The 20,417-nt window shown below is 37.7% G+C and overlaps 1 protein-coding gene across 1 annotated transcript in view; it reads right to left on the minus strand.

The window, feature by feature from the left end:
• Nucleotides 1-477: 477 nt before the first annotated feature.
• Nucleotides 478-20,417, minus strand: part of tsnare1 (T-SNARE Domain Containing 1) — a 220,753-nt gene continuing 200,813 nt past the window's right edge. Inside the window, exon 13 of the mRNA XM_042422708.1 lies at nt 478-531. The gene's annotated coding sequence lies outside the window, so the exon portion shown is untranslated. The remainder of the gene's footprint in view (nt 532-20,417) is intronic.

Consider the following 20,417-nt stretch of genomic DNA (forward strand, 5'->3'; position numbering starts at 1 on the left):
CACATTTTTTCTCTGCAAGATTAGCATGGGGCACAGTCAGTACACAGACAGTGGCAGACGGTCTCTCAGTCCCCATCACAAAAGCTATCCAACTTTTGTGTGTGTGTGTGTGTGTGTGTGTGTGTGTGTGTTAAAATAAACATAACAAAAACGGCTATAAATAAAATATGTGCACATTAAAAAAAATGTATAGCCGTTACAGTAATTACAGTGTGTATTTGAAATCAGCAGGGAAAAACAAAAGTAATAAGAGTTAAATTAATATCCACTGAAACAAAATTTAAAGTTTCCACTACACATATCACCCTCTAGTTTACATGTAAATATAGCATCTCTTCAGAAGAAAACTAAAAATACATATTAAATAAAGAGCTTATTTTCATTGATTCATTCATTTGTAGTTAGGCTACTCATTCAATGCAGTCCTTCCATAAAAGTACACAAGAATATTACAAATAACAATTTAACATAACATACCTATAAAAGTAGCATGGGACACAGACACACATTGGAAGGCTCTCTCTCAGTCCCCTGCAGCGAATCAGAAAATATGCAAATAAGGGAGAATCTCAGACAGATTTAACAGAAGTAGCAGCTGTTTTTGCTAACCAAAACCAATGGAAAAACTCAAACACGTTGGCAATGATCCATTGTTACATTTCCATACAGTTTAAGTCTGAATAAATGACTTTTAAGTGTGCTAGCTTAACCAAGGGAAAGAGAGCATCACCACACATCTTACCAGCACAAAAGCTGTCCAACCGGAACTATGAGGATACATTCATTCATTCAATATAAGGTTGGCGATACACAGAAATTTGAACTTTATGGCAGAGAATATTACACATAGGTTTTGAGAATGTTCACCAAAATAAAAACAACATGAACAAAATATTGACTCAGCTACACAGAAGCCTCCCTGTTTACTGACAGCTCTCCTAAAGTCGCTTCAGGGCTGTGTTAAGTTACTACCAGTGTAGATTGGATATTGTGTATTCGGTCTACACTCTGCACACCCAGAACTCTGGGGAACTTTATTAAAAAAAACGCTCTTGCTGTTCCCATCAGTAACACAGATGTTGCCTCATGGACATGACTGAAATCTCAACAATATAACGTCTGATTCTGTAATGAATCATAGGCACAACAGTTACTGGTATCATTATTTTGGGCAGGCTAGTACCAATATGGAAATAAGTTACATTTGTAACTCTAAAATTACATGCACCAAGTGCTTCATATGAAAAAAGACTTAAAATGAACAAAAAACATGTTAAAAACATCAATGTAAATATAAGATATAACTTACTGAATAATAATAATAATAATAATAATAATAATAACAACAATAATAATAACAATAATAATAACAATAACAAAGTTTTAAAAAAATAGAATACATAGAATATATCCTGATTTAATGTTGATTTTGGTTTGAATAGAGGATTTGATCTGTAGATATTCTAAAAAGTGATATCTTTACTAATCCAAAAAATAAAAAGATTTAGTGTGCTGGCTTTCCTGATATCTATAGGTGGTGTGTTCCATAGTTTTGGGGCATAACTGACATAGGCTGCATCCCTGATTTTCTTTTGGCCTCCAATAAACCAGCAGCAGATGATTGCAGTGTCCTTGAAGGCAAATAGTATACAAGGGAGTTAGCAATGTAGCTTGGTCCTAGCCCATTATGGGCTTTGTATGTAAGGAGGAGGACCTTAAAATCAATTCTAAACGTTACAGGAAGCCAGTGCAGAGCAGCTAAAACTGGGTTAATGTGCTCTCTCCTCTTGGTTCTAGCCAACCTACAGAGTTTTGAATGAGCTGAGGTCTGTCTGTTTTTTTTGGGAGGCCAGTAAAAAGCACACTACAGTAATCGAGTTGGCTTGAAATGAAGGCATGAATCAGTTTTTCAGCATCTTTGATTTGTAAATGGTCATACTTTAGCTATGTTTCTAAGGTTGAAAATGATGTTTTCATCACCTTGTTAATGTGGGACCTGAAGCTTAGATCTGAATCTAAGATAACACCAAGACTTGTAACCTCAGATTCAATTCAGGGAGTTAATTTCCCCAGATTATTATACAGCATTTCTCTTTTTGTTTTGGGGCTGACTAGTAGAATTTCAGTTTTGTTCTTGTTTAACTTTAAGAAATTATTGCTCATCCATGTATTTATTGCCAGAAGACAGGTAGTAATGGAGTTTATAGCTGCAGCATCATTTGGTTCACTGGAGATGTACAGTTGTGTGTCATCTGTATAACTATGGAAACACTGTGCTCTCTGATGATGTCACCAAGTGGCAGCATGTATAGTGAGAATAATAATGGACCAAGGCAGCTTCCTTGTGGAACCTCAAAGTAATTGTCATGTTCCTCAGACACATGATCTCCAAGACTGACGTAAAACCAGTTTAACACAGTCAGAAAGACCAACCCACTTTTCCAGATGATTGATTAGGATACCATGGTCAGTCATATCGAAAATTGTGTTTAGGTCTAAGAGGATGAGAATTGAGACCTTATTTTCATCAGAGTTTTCTCTGAGGTCACTGTTTTAGTAAGAGCGGTGTCAGTGTTGTGGTATGTTCCAAAGCCTGAATGAAATTCCTCCAGGATATTATTTTCTTTAAGAAAGGAGTTAATTTGCACTGAAACTATCTTTTCTTTTCTTACTAATGAATGGAAGGTTGGATATCAGCCTATAAGTGCATTATATTATTGTATATCAGTGCATTACCATCTAGGTTGGGTTTCTTTAGTAAGGGTTTTACAACATCTGTTTGAAAGGCATCTTGGAAGATGCCTGTTTGCAGAGGTGTATTTATCATCTTTAGGACATGACTTGTCGAACACCCACTTAACAATGTTGTTGGTACAGGATTAATACATGAGGTGGAGGAGTTACATTCAGTGACCATCTTGCAAAGCTCAGTTAATGTAATACAGGTGAATTTTCTCATGGTTACATAATTTTTACAGGATTTGCTGAGATCATCTGTGTTTACATCAGCAGCAGTACTGACTCTAATTGATGTCATTTTGTTATTGAAGAACAATGTGAGTTCTTCACATTTTGATGGAAAGGAAGAACTGCAGGGGGATGGCGGGGATAATATTCTAGAGTTCCCAGCATTCTCTGTGATAATCTTGGAAAAGTAATCCTTTCCTGCCAGATGTATTGCTTTGTTATAGGCAGTCATGGCTTCTTTGTATATATATTACAGTGAACTGTGAGTCTAGTTTCCTCCTTTTTCTCTTTCAGCTGCCTGACAGATTCTCTTGATCTCATTAACACTGTTATTGTTTAACCAAGGGGAGATTCTGTAAATCGACCTCTTTTTAACCTTTAGCGGAGCAGCGGTATTTAAAGCAGATGACACGGTATTGAAATTTTCAACCATGTAATTTAAATAGCAGTCATAACTGTATGACTCAAATAATCTCATAATATTAAAGAACTTTGCTTCAGCCTCGCCATCTAGCAATCTCTTTTTTTTAAGATTAGGTTTGCATCAAAAAACACACAGTGATGATCAGAAATAGGTAATTTGAATACTGAAACATTATCAATGTTTAACCCTGTTGTTATTACCATGTCTAGAGTATTACCATGCTGATGAGTGGCTTCATTTACATGTTGGATGGGCTCAAAGCTGTCCAGTAAATTCACAAGCTCCATAGCTTTGGAGTCATTCTTTTTATTAATATGAATATTCAGGTAACCAGTCAGGATTAACCTCATATCTAGTGATACCAAGTGGGGTCAGCTCTGAGAATTCCTGTAGAAATAGTGATGAATATCTTGGTGACTGATATAATGTAATGATGAGTAGTGATAATTCTGCTTTGAGCTCAAGAGCAAGACATTCAAATGATGTGAATTCAACCAAGTCAATGTCATTGCACACAAACTGTGTAAAGAAATTGGCTGCAATTCCTCCTCCTTTCCTGTTTTGTCTAACTGACTGCTAAAAATTGTAGGTTGGAAGACAAGCCTCTGTTGACCTAAAAAGATAGTGGTTGTGGCTGTATTTGGCTGGATTAGATGGAGGGGTGGGGATGTGGTCTCATCAGGTAACCACTGGTAAAATCCAAACAAAGCAATGAAATAATAATGATTCAAGCATGAGACCAAAACTCAGTCTCTTATGTCACTCAAGCCATTTTTACCCTCATTCCCCTAATCCATAGGTGGTCCCAGTTCTCTTCATGCTCACAGCCACACAAAAAACCAACCCCCCACATCAAGCCTAGCCAGTGTGTTTACATGTGCATATCCTAAGAAACCTGAATAACCCCAGTTCCATGCATCATGATTTCTCCACATCTCAACCACTAGTTTATGTACCAACAAAATAATCAGAATTGGATTAAAAAGAAGTGTTTTCATGCCACAGTATAGTGGTGTCTATGGAGAGCTCTAGCTAGCATATCTGGGTTTCTCAAACCTGTTCATAACTGGGACACTTGTGACATATGTGAATGCACTTACAATGTAATTAACCAGGTTTCTCATACTGCATGTAAAACATCATATTCCAAACAAGATGAAAAGCAGGCTAAGAATTAAAACTGGGATACTAGTTTGCATGTTAATGTACTCATTGAATGAAATGCATGTGAGGTAAATGTGAGCCGGGAGATCACCTTACTTTGTGATTTTCTGTTATTTTTATACTGTTCTGATGTTAGGAAGTTGCCTCTACTCTCCTTCTTGCTGCTTGTGTTGTCCACTTGCATATTTCAGATAAGATGCAGCTTCCTGAAACTGGCCAATCAGAACAGAGTGGGCTCAGCAGGAGGGGGGCCTTAAAGAGACTCAGGCTAAAACAGCCTGTTTCAGACAGAGGCTAAACTGAGGGGCTGCATAAAGCAGGGGGTCTAAAATTTTTCCAAGGACCCCCTCACAATCGTAAAACCAGTTAAGCATATGCTTACTACTATTTGTACACATTTCAACTTGAATCATGCTAGTACCATTTATTTATGTATATGTACTTTTGAACAGAGATTCAAATTGCATTTGGATTCAACTTGACAGTATTTATACTCACCTGTTGTCCTCCAGGCACCTCTTTGCAGAACAGAAAGTCCTCCAAAATATTCCCTTCCCATGGATAACGAACCAAAACAATAAACTGAGCCACACTGGCAATGTCTGTTGATTCGTCCAACTGAATAGAAAATTGATCGCAGGAACACAATCTATCCTGTAGCTGTGACTGAATGTCATCTGAGAGTTCTTCAGTTCTCCTCCTCATGGTGTCATTCGAGAGAGGTACAGCTTTCCGTTTATTAGCTGCCTCTGTCCCAAACATAACTTCACACATTTCAAATGCTGCTGGAAGTATGAGTTCTTGTGCAATTGTGAGTGGCTTCTTACTTTTAACAATCTGTTGAGTCACCAAATAAGAAGCCTTCTGTGCTTTCTCTGAAGTTGTGGCCAGGTTCACCATCTGTGTTTTGGTGGTTGTATTCCTCGCTCTTTCGATGGAAAATTTATTTTGTTTCACCCCCATATTCTGGGTACTTTGTAATCAGATGTTGCTTTAGCTTGGCTGGCTTCATGGCTTTGTTCGCTAGCATCTGAAGACACACCACATTTTGTCTCCCGTCGCTGTTCTCAATATGTTGAGTGTCAAGTGAGGACACAAAGAGCAAGGAGACAGCCCAAAGGCCTTTTCAGGTGTCTTGTATAAATCCCTGCTCAACTGTGTCCTGAAGGGATGTAGGAATACAGCACAAAGATTAAACACGCAGTGGAAGCAATGCTGTTGAAAGGCCAGGACGTGACTATATACGCAGTACCCAAAATCTGATTATACAGCACTCCAAATATACTTCCAAGGACATGATGTCTTCTATTAGTAAAGTTTAAGGGGACAAAGCCCTGATACCATGATTTTCCCATTTAGTCAAAGTTGCTTTAGAAGACAGTGACCTTTACACCTACTGTAATTTGTAGCACTATAAAATGTGATTCTAGTAACAGTCTACTGTATTTCCAATATTATGTTTTACTATAACTATTATCTAGCCTTAATAAATACAAAAAGGTTGTAGGGCACCTTGCAGCCTTTTCTTTAATTCATGAATAAAACAGCCTCTCTTTAATCTCAAATTGATGGGGTGAGTGAATACCACAACATGATTTAATGCCTCACCCCTGGACCCTGAACTGACTTCTTTGCCAAGAGGCTGTCTGTTAACATGATACTGACCAAAAAGTTAAACACTGTGACAAAAATGGAGATTGAACAGATCTCCTGAGAAACAATTTTTGACCAATAACCAAATTATGGTCTGCACTAAATGCATTAATGACCTTTGGGGTCATGGAGAAAGGAACGATAACACATGGACAGAAAACCTCCTCTTCTTATCAAAACAGAACAAGAGTCATAAACTCTAACTGACATTCCTGGAGGATATTCATGGAGCCTCCCAGCAAATCTGAATTCATGTGAAATAAATATGTAATCATTATGTAAATCATGTTATTTGTCATGTAAGCACACAAAGAATGGTATAACTTTGGTAGTTTGTGCGGTAATCTATTGATCAGATATTGATTTTATTACATTTTTACTACATATGACAATACTGCCCTCTAGTGATAAGATTGAGCTTTCTCCTTGAGAGTTAAAAAAATATTTATGATAATTATACAATGATATTTTTAAAATCACCTAAGTGTTTAACTTTTGATCTATTAAATAGTTAATCTGTACTTATTTAATGGTTAAATTAGATAAATACTTGTATTGAAGTTTCGGAAGTAAAAAGAATATAAAAATATAATGTGTGAAGAATTTTAGGTTGAGCATTTTCTTTTATTAGGAAATAATCTTGTTAAATGTTTTTTTTAATATTCGAAGTAAGAGTTATGTTGAATTTATGTGAAATTATGTTTCTGAAAGTTTAATGTAATCACATAAGTGTTTAACTATTTTATTCACCATAGATTAAAAAACAAACAAAAAAAAAAAACAACAACTTTTATTTCAGTGTAGAAGGTTTGAGAAAGTTGAATCAATGAAGGTTGGATGTCTTAACATCATGAGAAGTGTTAATATGAAGGATAATTTTGATATGTTGATAGAAAGATTGTCTTATTAACTGAATGTATAATGCTAGGCTGTTTTTCTGAATGGTTTTACAATATATGGTACAAGGTGATATGAAGTATATAGTGATTTGGAAGTGTGAACTTTGCATTTAAAACTTTGAACTTAATTCTCCAGTGTAAGAAAGTTATTTGTCATCTCAAGTCAAAGTCAACCACACCTTAAGAGTTCCCTGGAACAAAGAAATTGAATATTCATCAGTAATTTGGCGCAAAATTGTTTAAAATACAACCAAACCTCTGCCTGTTTTGACCAAAATTAGAAATAGAAAGCTTGACTGAGCTAAGTGAGCTGGTCTCCAGAAACTCGTGAGCCAAGACACACTTCTTATTAAGATGTCTCTTTTGTTTTTTGACCAAGTATATGTGCATTTGAATCTTTTATTGAAACAAGTTCAGTTTGTTTTTATTTTATTTGTAACATTAATTCTCGTGTTTCCACGTACAGTATTTTTGAAGTTTACGCCACTAAAGATTTGAGTGTAGTCAGATTAAACTTTATTTGGCGTTCAACTAAGATTACAAGAAGCCAGCCGATGCCTGAATCCTCAGCTCAGACTGAAACATTGCTCTGAAGAAGAAAATGATGCTTGAAACTGGATATAGGCCTGCTTGCTGACAGCAGTCAGCCAACTAGTAGTTAAACCGAAAAGACTCTTTCCAGAGCAGCCTGAAACGGCTTGACTCTTCTCCACCGGTAGTCCAACACCACTACACCACAACAACTCAACCCTGTCCAAGCCAGACCACACCGCACCAAGCTGTAACTTGCAGCCACCTCCAACTCCATCTACCAAGACCTGCCAAAACAACGTCTCTGCAGCAACGAAACACGTCAACAGTAAGGCATAACATTGCTTTGTGATCAAGGGTTAATGTAGAATAACTTTGAAATTAAAAGACAATCTGTCTAGAGAAGTTGAATTAGGTTTCCCTTAAAATTGTCCTGTTGCATTAGCCTTGAGTCACACACTTCAAGCCAATCTCTCAAATTTTCTTTATTACTTTATCTCTATAAATAAAGTAATAAATATATTTCTATCTTTTAAATGCCTTATTATTCTTTGTCTTTATCATCTTATATTTTATCATGTTTCCCCAAGACGTTTAGCTATTAATAAATGTCTTCGTTTATCCTAAGAAGCTGTTGTTGTCTTCTTAGAGCACAGTAAACAGAGGTCACTGCTTGAAGACTATGTTATGAGACTGATTAACTGATTTAACTGAATTAAGAATTGAATTCAGGACTTAATGTTCCTCCGGTCATTAAAGATTAAGGAGGTGGTGCCCAGATGAAGTTTTATGTTAATAAAAGTAATGTTCCAACAAGGTGTATCATTAAAAGAAGAGTTTCATTTAATGAAGTGTTTACTTAGATGGACATTTACTCAAATGATCAAGCAAAAAAGTCCAGTGTGATAAAGCAGGAAGGCAGGTGATAAACTTGTGGTGGCACTGATTCCCCTTGAACACAGATGTACTGTAAGAAGTCGGAAAACCAGCTCCCAGCCACATAAAGAAATTTAAAAAAAAACAACAAATAATATTCACTTGGAGAACCTCACAAGGTGTTGCACAATAGGAAACGTCCCCTTAATGAAATAACGCCTCCTCAATAATACTAACGAAAAAATGCCTCTTTAATGTGTATAAAAAATAAAGGCTGCAGGTGTTTAGGCTATCATGGGGCAAGCACAACTTCTTGCACGATGGGCATTAAGAAATCAATGCAGGACACTTGGTTTATGTTATGGTATTCCCTCAAAAGGTACCCTCACATCAGAAAGAAAAAGACCAGAAAGAAGACACAAAAGGGCCTAAACAGGCCAGCGTTTCTGTCTGACAAGTTTTTCAAATGAGGTCTGCAATCAGTGGAGGAAAGAACACAGTGACCATGGTGTGCAGTTTCTCTCCTCTCTTAAACCCCAGAAAAAGGGTGTCTACACACCCCTATTGGCCAAGAGGGAAATGCACCCAGCTGCTCTCAATCACCACCTGGGAGCCAGTCCCCACACTCTGCACACAGGTGATCTGCATAACCTTCCAATCAACCCAGACATGCAACTGTCCGAATTCGGAACGGGGAGATAGGGAAATGATAGCAAGTCCCACAAATGGGTGACTGCTACAAACTGGCAGAAGGTCTAAACAGATAACAGGCAGACAGAACAACTAGACCATAACAGTAACTTCAAGAACATTGACAACACTGCACAGAACTCCCACAAAGTGTTTGTGGGCAGGTACATATACAGGGTTGGACTGACTAGGAACAAGTGTGGCTTGATGTGACAGTAGGAAAAGCACAGGTGTAAATAATAAAATTAAAGATGGCTGCATTCTGTGTCCTGGGGGTTGTTCCATTGAGCTAGCTAACGGGATAGCCTGGCTTATTTCGATAAGCCTCGCTAATTTAAGTGAGAGTTCCGTTCCATCACTGCGGCTTATATGAGTCCCTGCTCAGTAACCATGGTAACTTAGTCAGCAGAACTAACCTGCTCTGTGGCAGGCTAACGGTCAAGCTTAACTCAGCTGCATGTCAAAGAATGTCCGACAGACGGAAACAGACTCTCAAAAGACGGTTCCATCAAGTGTCTTTTCACATTCGCATCGCAGACGTGATCACTAAGCGGTTTCCACTGTATTTATATCCTTCTCCAGTTTCTTTATCTCCAACTGCAACTTAATTTTTAACTTTCATTGACACTTGTTAATGGACACTATGTAAAAGAGAAAATGTGTCAAAGAGTGGATGATAATGTTGGTAAGTTGGTTCTCTTAAGTTGCCGACACTGTAATTTTAATTATACATCTGATATTATCCAGCCACCGATCTGAAGGGCAATACTATTGAATGCTCATTTATTAACAAATAGAGATAAAACCATGAGCAAGCGCTGCTCTTCACTTTCTCCACCCAGACTCATCAAACCGGATGTGGGGATTGAACCATCAACCTTCTGGTGATAAGTTCACTCCTCTAACCTTTAGGTCATCACTACCTGCCTATAGGTATGCATTTAATCTGTCATCAATTTTGTGCCAAGCCATCTCCTTCACCTTGTTAATTGTAGCAGTTTTGGCCTTTTTGGTGAAAAATATTCTTCATATAGTTTCATTAGCAGGTTTGTTCTGCTGTGGAGAAGAACCCCCGCTCTAGTTTTCTCTCCTTTTTGCGACATAGTATCGTCTTTTCTACAATCGACTGTTCTGGGCTGCTTATGTACTCTGTGCACGTGCACACTTCAAGCTTATTCCAGTCTGGCTAGACTTAGCGTTGACTAGACGCGGCTAAGCTACGTTAGTGGAACGGCTTAAGCCTCAAGTGAAAGTTGACGTTAATTCTAGCCAGACTTTTTCAAGTAAGCGCAGCTTTTTTTAGCTGCGTTGATGGAACACCCCTCATGTCTTACAGCAATGCTGTGAAAGAGACCTATGCAAAACCGCACATACAAAAATCACAAGATGAAAAACCCTTGAACAACAGTGAATTAGGATGGAAAGTGGCATGCTGGGCCCTTTCATGATTTGACTGGCCCGAAATTGACACTAGGCTGTACTTCAGTGTATCAACCTCACCTAAACATCTGTGTAACTCACTGTAAATTAGATATCGTTTAATAACAACTATGGGGGAAAGATCACTCGACCACTTGTGACTGGGTAATGCACAACATGTCCTCTGTGGTTCCACTGGGTGTGTGAGGGGACTGACAACTTGCATGAGGACTTTTTGTGTCCAGCCTGCTCACCACATAATAAATTAAAAAAACAGCAATTGTCCTCTGCTGTATGCTGAAGTCTCTGGGTGTTTTCCAATTTGCTAATTTTGCTTCCTCATGTCCTCACTCCTCCGTCCTCACTCCTCCGTCCTCTGGCCCGTGACCTGGAAATCGATTGAGGGCTGCCATCATCGTGGATGTTCCAATCTGTTAAATGTGTCTCGGAGGAGACGAGGAGCGAGGAGAGAGGAGGCTTCAGAGGAGCTTAGTGCAAAGAACGCCAAGTCCATGTGGAAGTTTTTTAGCGGACGGCAACACCCCTTTGACCAGAATGTGTTTATTGATTGGTCAGCTGATTGATGGGACAGTAAAAGGAACAGTAAGACTATTGTGGAAACAGCTTTGCTGTATATTAACAATATTGATCTAAATACTGTAGATTAGTCAAACTGAAAACAGGAATGATAATACCAACCATGGCTAAAGGGTTATTCATATTTACTCATGAAATAGAAATATCACGTGTGAAAACACTTTTTTTTGTCATCAGCAAAAAAGGCTTTTCTTTTTTTCTTGTTTTCGGTTCTAAATGCATCAAATGCAGAGTCACCATTATTAGCAGCGGTTATCAGTTCTTAAACTGTTACTTAATTATTTCTACAAGTTTGACAGCTGAGATGCTGTGTGTCATGAGTAATTGCTGTCCTGTTTGGTAAATTAAATTCCTCTGTCCTCATGTCTCTTTGACACATCTCTCTATCTCGCATCCTCGCTGGTAGGAGCTAAGAGGTGAAGAAGATACATGAGTGAGGGAAAAAAGGAGCCGTGTCAGTGGACATGTCAGACATGTCAGAGGACCGTCTGTGTGTGCTGGACTGAGTAGTAAACTAATCTGTCTTGAACAGCAGCCTATTTGTTTTGGAAACCACCAAGATGGTTGCAAGGCCACTGTGGTCACAGGCTGATCTGGCTGCTTGAAGTTGTTGTATGACTTGAATATCAAGAACCTAAAATATTATGTTCTGGTTACGCACTGGAATCTGGAATTAGATCTTGACTTGCAATTATGTTTGCACGATGGCATGGTATGATTTCTTTCACTTCACATTCAAAATACGACGGCTTCTTGTAAGTGAAAAGGCTACACACACACACACACACACACACACACACACACACACACACATACACACACACGACTAAACAAATTAATCACATAGGTGTGAGACTTTAATGAAAAAAAAGAGACGGGTGAAATTTCATGCCAAAACAAGCACCTAAATTACATCCATCTGATTTGTATACATTAGATGTCACCTGCACCACTCCACCCATCTCAGTGGAGGCTCTTTGCCCCTGTGTTTGCACCCATGAGTGCAAATCATAAATTTAACCCAGTTAGACATTAGGAGTTTGGGTATTTAGTTTAGGAGCTAAATACCCAAACTCTGCATGAACATAAACATATAGACACACACACACTACAAGGCGTGGCAGTTGCTGAGCACCATGTTAGTTAGAGTAATACATAGGATCACTGATAGAAATCCAGTGGAACCAAGCAGATGAAAAGAATTTCAAATGAAGGAACAATTTTCCCTCTTAGAGAAAGCAGAGCCCTGTAAATATGACATGAAACTGGAGCGGTCCGTCTTTGATGTTGTGAGTAACAGTAATATCTTTGTTTGGAACCAATTCCATTTCCTTTTAAAAGTCTGACCCTGGTGCTCGGTAGCTGGGAGCTCTGTTGTAATGATGTAGCCTTGTGTGGAGGAACCTGATGGAAGAAAAGACCTGGACAGCCCATTAATGCTGACCGCTGAACCACAGAGACCTTTAATGTGCTGTTGCCAACTATCTGCACAGCTTTGTCTTGCTAGCAGTTTCTGTGGAAAGATATCACTCTGATTTGTAAAGCAGATCGATGTGCAATGACATGGCTGAATTAAGTGGCAATCCATCATATGTTTGTACATGTAGACAGGTCATACAGTTGTAATTCCTGTGCTCCTGTTTTGCTTCAGTTTTATTTTGCCCTCATAACTGGTGTCTGTAATGCTGCGATTGTGTGTCGATAAAGTTTGAGCTTCTTAAGTTGGCACCATGGTTGTCTCTGCTGGTGCTGTATAATTTACTTCCTTTACTTTTCATGTTACGTTTTTTCCACAGAATGGATGTAATGGATCATTTTCTTTGCACCAGAGTACTGTTTCCTTAGAAAGAGTGTGTTTTCTGTGCTGCCAAATTGTAGCCCATTTTTTGTAAAATGTTGAATGCAGTTCTGTTTGTTATCCTCCAGTAATTCTCAGAAAAAACTGTTTTGTGTTAGTGATGGAAACATTGCTCTGTGGGGCAATGATGGCTGTTTGGAACACTGAAGGGTTCATATACAATACATCTCTTCTCTATGGGGTCTCCTCCCTGACACACCTTCAAACAGGCACAAACATATGTTGCTAAATCCTTTGCACTGTTGGAAGAAACATATTGTTGCAAACCAGTTCCAGGTGGAAAATAGAAATGGCTACAGGTTGGAATAACTATTGTCTTATATTAGTCACTGTCAGAGATCAAATAGATGGTTAAATTAAATGAATTATTAATCCAAAATGTTTTTTGTGAATAACCTTAAAGATTATAGTCAACTAAATTAAAATGAAGGCATTGGCTGCCAACATTAAAGAAGACACAATGATAATACTGACTTTGAAACTGTTAAAAAATGGACCTGTTATATGTTTAATATAATTATTTCAATATAATATAAATATGATTACAAAATCATTTATAATATGTAAACATCTTGTATGTAGACATGTTGTGAGAACATGGGTGTACATGCACACGCACAAACACAAAATTATCAGCTATGCTCTGTGGATCTATTCTCTGTTTTATTTAACATTTAACTGATCTCCTTAGAATTCTGGCTATTTGTAGCTAATGATACTGTGGTGATGAAAAGAAACAGAAGTGTGTACACTATGACTAGCGATAAACAACCATCAATATTGTCAAACTGAATATGAAATTCTTTGTGCTTGTTGTGTAAGGAGATATAATCTATAATTATACAACAGTGATTGTGCAAATCTTTCTAAAGAGAATAAAAACAATTTTAGTGTTGCTATGACAGTTGTTGTCATCTCCCATGTTGCACTACTTACCAGTACTATATGCACTTTTTACCCCCCAAATCCACAAAGCCTTAGCTATTTACCTGTAGCAAATTAAACAGATAAATAGTTAGGTTTGTATTCCACTCAGAAAGTGGAATCTAGTCAGCCTAACTTGCTAACCATAGCACTAATTCTCACTACAGGCACTACTATTCATGCATTTATTTCAACACTGGCTGACTACATTAGAAGGCTCCCACACACTCATTGTGTTAGTCTCACAGTACACACAGGGAATTGTTTAGCTAGCATTAGCTGTCTGTTTATTGTGATGATGGCAAATGACCAGATTGTCAAAACTCAAAGCAACAGATGGTCCTGTTGTTAAAGAAACAATGTCCAGCCCTCAGATTTTTCAAACCTATACAATAGTGTGCTCAAAACTGCCTGGGACAAACTATAAAAAAAAAAAAAAAAAGCTCAGCCACAGTGATATTGAACCAATCAACTTACAGTACGGACATTGTCAATCACCACCAAATCATCATGCTCTGGAGAACATCAATGTAGGCAATTTATCATTTATCACTACAGAAAATTTTAGAAGAAAAGTTTAGAATTCTTTTTTTTGGTTTTGACAACATAAGAACACACAAAACAAACACCAGTGTACAACATATGGGTTTAGTCTCCACTGCATCTCTGTTTTGCAGATGTTGGTAACTTTATATTTGTCTTTGTGGCTCAGTGAAGCATCACTGTGATGTTTTGACAACAGAGCTCCAGCTTCTGTTGAGGATATAAGAAGGAGCCATTGTGTTGGCAGATACAGTAATATGTTTCAGCTGTGAGGCCCATTAGAAAGCCCTTAATTTCTTGCTGCAGAGCTCAGTATGATCCACGGAGCCCCTAGGAGCTATAAAACGATTTATTTCCCATCTCCTACAGCTCTGAACATTGGGCCTGGCGAGGAGCTAATGATGTACTGCTGGAGCTATTTAAAACAGTGTTTGAACACTGGTTTAAATATGGAAAGGGAAGAAAGAAATTAGCATCAGTTTTGCCACTGTGATTCCAGCCTGCCTCCTTGTCCCAGACACACTGACTTGCACTTTCTCCAGCCCTATTTGTAAAGAGCAAAGAGAAATGGTACATACAAAAAGAAGTTTAGTTTGGAAGAAGCATTTAACAAATTAAAAATAATGAATTCAAGTCCGCCTTAATGTTTCTATCAGTTTAAGAAATTCAAACAGGGTTTTAGCTTCAATCAAATCATAAAGAACATGGTGCAGTTGGCTTACAGGAATATAAATACATTTATCTTTTGAAGGCATTTGTAATTATTTAATTCACTATATCAACATTTTTCTTCTATATACCATTTGGTTTCAGATATTTAAACCACTGTGAGCTGTTGTAAATTAACTACAGAGTCTTATTTGAAAAGAAGAAATATAGTAGTATTGATTTCATCCTTTTTAAACATTTCCACAAAGTTTGGATTTTGCACTGCACTGGAAGAATATACTGATGTATGCTTATTAGCACATGACAGAGACACTGTCGTCACTGGAATTGACAGCCTAAGGTCCCACAGTGTAAAATATTTGGTTGGAGTAAAAATGGTTTTGTTGAAAATACTATTAGGTGTCTGCCAATATATTTAGTATAAAGAATCAGTATAAAGGTACAGTAGGTACATGCACAAACATTGGAGCAACATTCATACAGTATATACCAGTGGTTCCCAACCTTGCTGGCTTATAAACTCTTATAACCAAGCAATGTTTAATTGTGGCTCATCATCATTGTTTGTGACCAGTTCAACCAAAGGGATATACAACAGTGCTAGTCAACCTTGTCTTCCTCACTGGGCCACAACTGGGAAAGAATCTTGTTGCATGTCTGATCCTCCTTCTGCAAATATGTCCAGGCATCCAGCATTCATTGTGTCTAAGAGGGACATCTTATCATATGGACTGTGGTGATAATCTTTCCACCTCCACGAGGAAAATAATTTTTGTGTTGAAGAATGAAGAGTGAGGTGGAAGGAGAAGTGTCATCCTAGAACAGGCTGCAAACCACTCTGTGACTGGAAGAGAGAGGTGAAACGCCATATTGTCCCAAACAATTACAATATGTCTCCACCTTACTTAACCCCTTTCCTCACCTGACACATGTCAGAGGTCATCAAGGAATGAAATGAGGCATTCAGTTTTGTATGTCTCATCAATAATGATTGTAGTGTAATTTACAGTTAACAGTATTTACAGTATTATGTAAACGTGCAAAATGGAGTGTAAATGCACAGATGTTTGGTGACTGACTGCTGCTGTGCTGACTATGCAAACAGTTTTGAAAAAAATGAACTCAGTATTGAGAAATGCATGTTACAAATTGTAATAAACAAACAAAGCAATGTAACTGATCTACACATATACAACATATTTCCTAAATAAACTTCTTACTATAAGTAATGGGGTCTTACATGAACACACTGCTTCCTGCCAAAGTTAGAACAACAAAAAAACAAACAAGTCATAATTTTGCAACATTTAGCCTGTATGCCAAAAAACTGTGGAGGAAATTGTCACGATTTATTGCTGATCATATCAACCCTCAATGTATATTAATTTGGAAAAATGTATTGTTTGGATTCCCTAAAAGGAAATTCTTGTTCTTAGCTTTACCTGATTAATTTGTTATCAGATAATCAGACAGGTTGTAAACAAGCCAGCAGTTTATCCAGATGATGTAAAATACCATGTTTGGAGGTCAAACTAAGAGTGATCACACTTGAAATGTCTGTAATAATTCTGCACAACTGGGTGCACATAACTATCTATAACTATGGTCAAAGTTAGACCAGAAGTCAGTTTTCAAACTGTAATTAATATTTACAACAGGTCGTTTTTTTGGGTAGTAATTTTACCATTCTGCTTTTTTTTTTACCTCTTAAAATAACTTTTACTAACCAGGAAGTTTGTTTACAGCCTTTCAGATCATCTGACTGCTTGTGTGTCTTGTCCCAGTGGACAGCAATAATTTGGTGAGTACAATGTTATCAGACTCATAAACTATATAGTTCATTACATAATCTAATAGTCCATTGAACATTGATGAATATTGAGCCTTAGGAATTCATGATAGATACTCTAGATTAGGATTAATCAACTTCAGTTATGGATGTATTAGGCATCAGTTGTGCTTCTTCATTATGATGTCCTACTAAGAAAGTCAACAAAACACTTTTGCATCCTTTATGCATCACTTATGCATATTGAATCAGCAGTTATGTAACATTTCATTTAACAAACAATGGAATCTGATTACCAGGCTTCAGATACGATAGCAAGTATCCTGCACTCCTCAATAGTTTTCACTGATATTTTTAAGGTAAAACTAGTCAGTTGTAGTTATTTTAGTACTTCCTGAACTAAAATTCCTAAAAGATATTGAAACTGCATCACAGAAATATCCAGTTATTTGGTAGACCCACAAAGAGGCGCAGAGACCGAACTGTAGCCTTCTTTCATTAATGCAGTTGCTGTAAAGATGTGGTGTACTGCTGGTCTGCACTCTGTTCAGACAATAGCACAACCTGATTGGTCCTGTGTGCAGGCTTTGCATGATTAAGATTCATGGAGGATTGAAACAGGGAGAGCAAATTACCACAACCATTCTTCCACTGTTCAAATATTATGCTTTTGCTTGGAGTCCAGAGTAGAAAGAAAAACACATCTCTTAAAAGATAAACTTGTCCATCCCACTCACAAAATACTACACCATAAATAACAAGCTACATTCATCGGCTATTTTAAATGTCACTTGGTTTAAACAGTTCAGTACATGCTGACCAGCTCTCCTGAAAAAAGCAAAGCATTTCCAGACAAGCTGTTAATACAATCTGTATCTTCTTCATGTGTCATGAAATGTTAAATATGATGTAATATGGATGAAAATACCAAGTAATACATTATGTATACTGATGCAAATGTTTATTTAGATTGATTAAGACTGACATGTATGAAGCAGTAATGCCTTTGTAAGTTTGGCCAATAGTAACAACTCACAGCCGGCACACTTCAAATAAAAGCTAGATTTACTTGATCACTGAATCAGGGAAAAATCAGCAACAGGTAAGCAGTTAGAACTGACAACCAGGGCCAAAAGGGCATAAAAAAGCTGGCAGAGTGTTCAAAATGGCAGACAGGGGTCAGAAAACCAGATCAGGCAGAAAACAGGCAAAATGTCTGGAACACTTTAACTATGGCTCAGCAGACCTTTTTCACAGCAGACTTGTTGACATGTCAAAGCAGGAGAAGCACAGGTGCAGTTAATAGCATCAATGTCTGAAGCGTGTGAATCAAATCTTATAGATTTAACACATTCATGACTCTGTTATAGTGTATGAAAGTTCACCAGTACGGCTTCCTTGGATGCTGGAATGGAAATGAGCCATCATTAGTGTTATCAGTCCCACATGTGCTTTTCCTGCTATGAAAAGTCTGAATGTCTGCTGATAAAAAGCTCCATAGATAATCTGTCAAGGAATAGGTGGAAATGGAAAGACATTAATACTAGGAGGGGGAATTTGGAAATGAGGAGCAGGAGTGCAGGTGGGCATGGGGATCAGGTGACTGAAACAGGTGGCAACACACTGAGGGCAACTGCTGGATTGACGGGTGAGTTAGTAAGTGGCAGGCAAAAAAAAGCTAAGAGCTGCTGATGCCACGACATGAAGCAACTACTCTACTGCACATCCCACAAGATCACCTTTGCTTCAAGATTTAGTTAGAAGATCTGCGGTTGGTTGAGACCCACATTATATATACGAGATATACCAAACTATGAGTGTTAGATGACGTCCTGATGGTCTATCAAACACCATTAAATTTCATACACAGTTACACAGTGAAGTGTTACTGTTGTAAAATGAAACACAATTTTCAAATTGCATGGCCTAGTTTTCAGCAGCATTAATTTGTCCTGATAATTTCATGAGAATGAGCTGGTTACATTAGACAATATCTAATGTAAGTGGAAACTTTGGTGTAAGATCAAAAAGAATCAGTTGGGTTAAATAATCGGAACCTATGAACATGCTAACTTGTTAACTTCGAGCACCAAGTCTTGATTATCGAATAAAATGGTCGTACATCTTTGAACTGCTGTCTCTGTTCAAAGATTCTCCAGTGTTTGATGTGAATGTCTTCCTCAATCTTTCTCCAGCCCTCCACTGACTCCTGGTCAGTGATCTTTGACCTCTTCCCAGTCTATATACTGTGAGCAATTTTGCTTTGGTGTTTTTAGATGACTGATGTTGTCTGTGTCTCGGGTCCTTGCCGTTTCATTAATATAGTGTTCTTACATTGCAAGGGTGGGGGGATGTTACAAGCAGTAAAATGGGAGTTGAGAGTGTCTTCAGCTTAGGTAGTGTTACATATTTTCATTTGAAACAGAAAACATGGCCAGGGTATAATTACAACCCACAAGCTACAGTCAATCCAATGGTAGGTTTGTTTGCTAGTTGTCCCAAATCATATGGAGAGGACACGTTTATATGTACACTACCTCTACTTGTAATGTCTTTATTATAGGGACACTGGAGAGATGACAAGAATTGAAGGAAAAGAGTGATGGGGGTAATTTTAATATTTTACAAGAAAAGATAAGGATTTTGATACAAAGACCATTTAGGATTTTTACAAACCATGGACCATGAAATGCCATTAAAAGCCCTTGAAAAGCCTGGTAAGAGGACCTTGAGTTTTGTAAAACATATTTAAGAAATGTTTCATCAGAAGCTGTTCTAGTTGAGTGCTTTCCACACACTACCAGAATGGGGAACCATTTGAAAACATGTAATCAAATATAAAAATACTTTAAAAAAAAAATCATATGTGGATTATAATTGACTCCTGTTTCTATAGTTGAATGCTTCTCTTTTGTCAAGTCTCTCTTTTGACAACAACATAGTTCCGTAATGATACTGGAGCCTGCCCTCTGTTGTTACAAGATGTTCTCTCGGTTTTTCTCCTGAAATAAACCTTTGTTAACATTCCAAATATTGAGTGGAGGTGATAACTGCTCCACCTGGCATTGAAATTCCCCTCAGCCCACATTTCCTGGGAGATTTAACTCCTTGTTCATGCTGTATTTACAGAGGCAGCAGGCTATCAGGCAATGAACCACTGTGAGCAATCAAGTCCACAGTTAAGTATGTCCAACAACCTGCGCAGCATTAAATCAAGATACAGAGCCTTAAGGTAGAGAAAACCTGACTTTGATTGCTCTGTCAGATGTTTGAAAAGGTTTTTGAGCTGTTATTTTCTTATTATGACCACATTTTCAATTTTTAAAAATGCAAGAGACTATAACCAAGTAAAAGAAAATAAGAAACTTTTCTCCTCTGGCCTTTGTCGACAATAATAGACACAAAAAGGGAATG

This window comes from Thunnus maccoyii, chromosome 10 (assembly GCF_910596095.1).
Source record: "Thunnus maccoyii chromosome 10, fThuMac1.1, whole genome shotgun sequence".
Lineage (NCBI taxonomy): Eukaryota > Metazoa > Chordata > Actinopteri > Scombriformes > Scombridae > Thunnus > Thunnus maccoyii.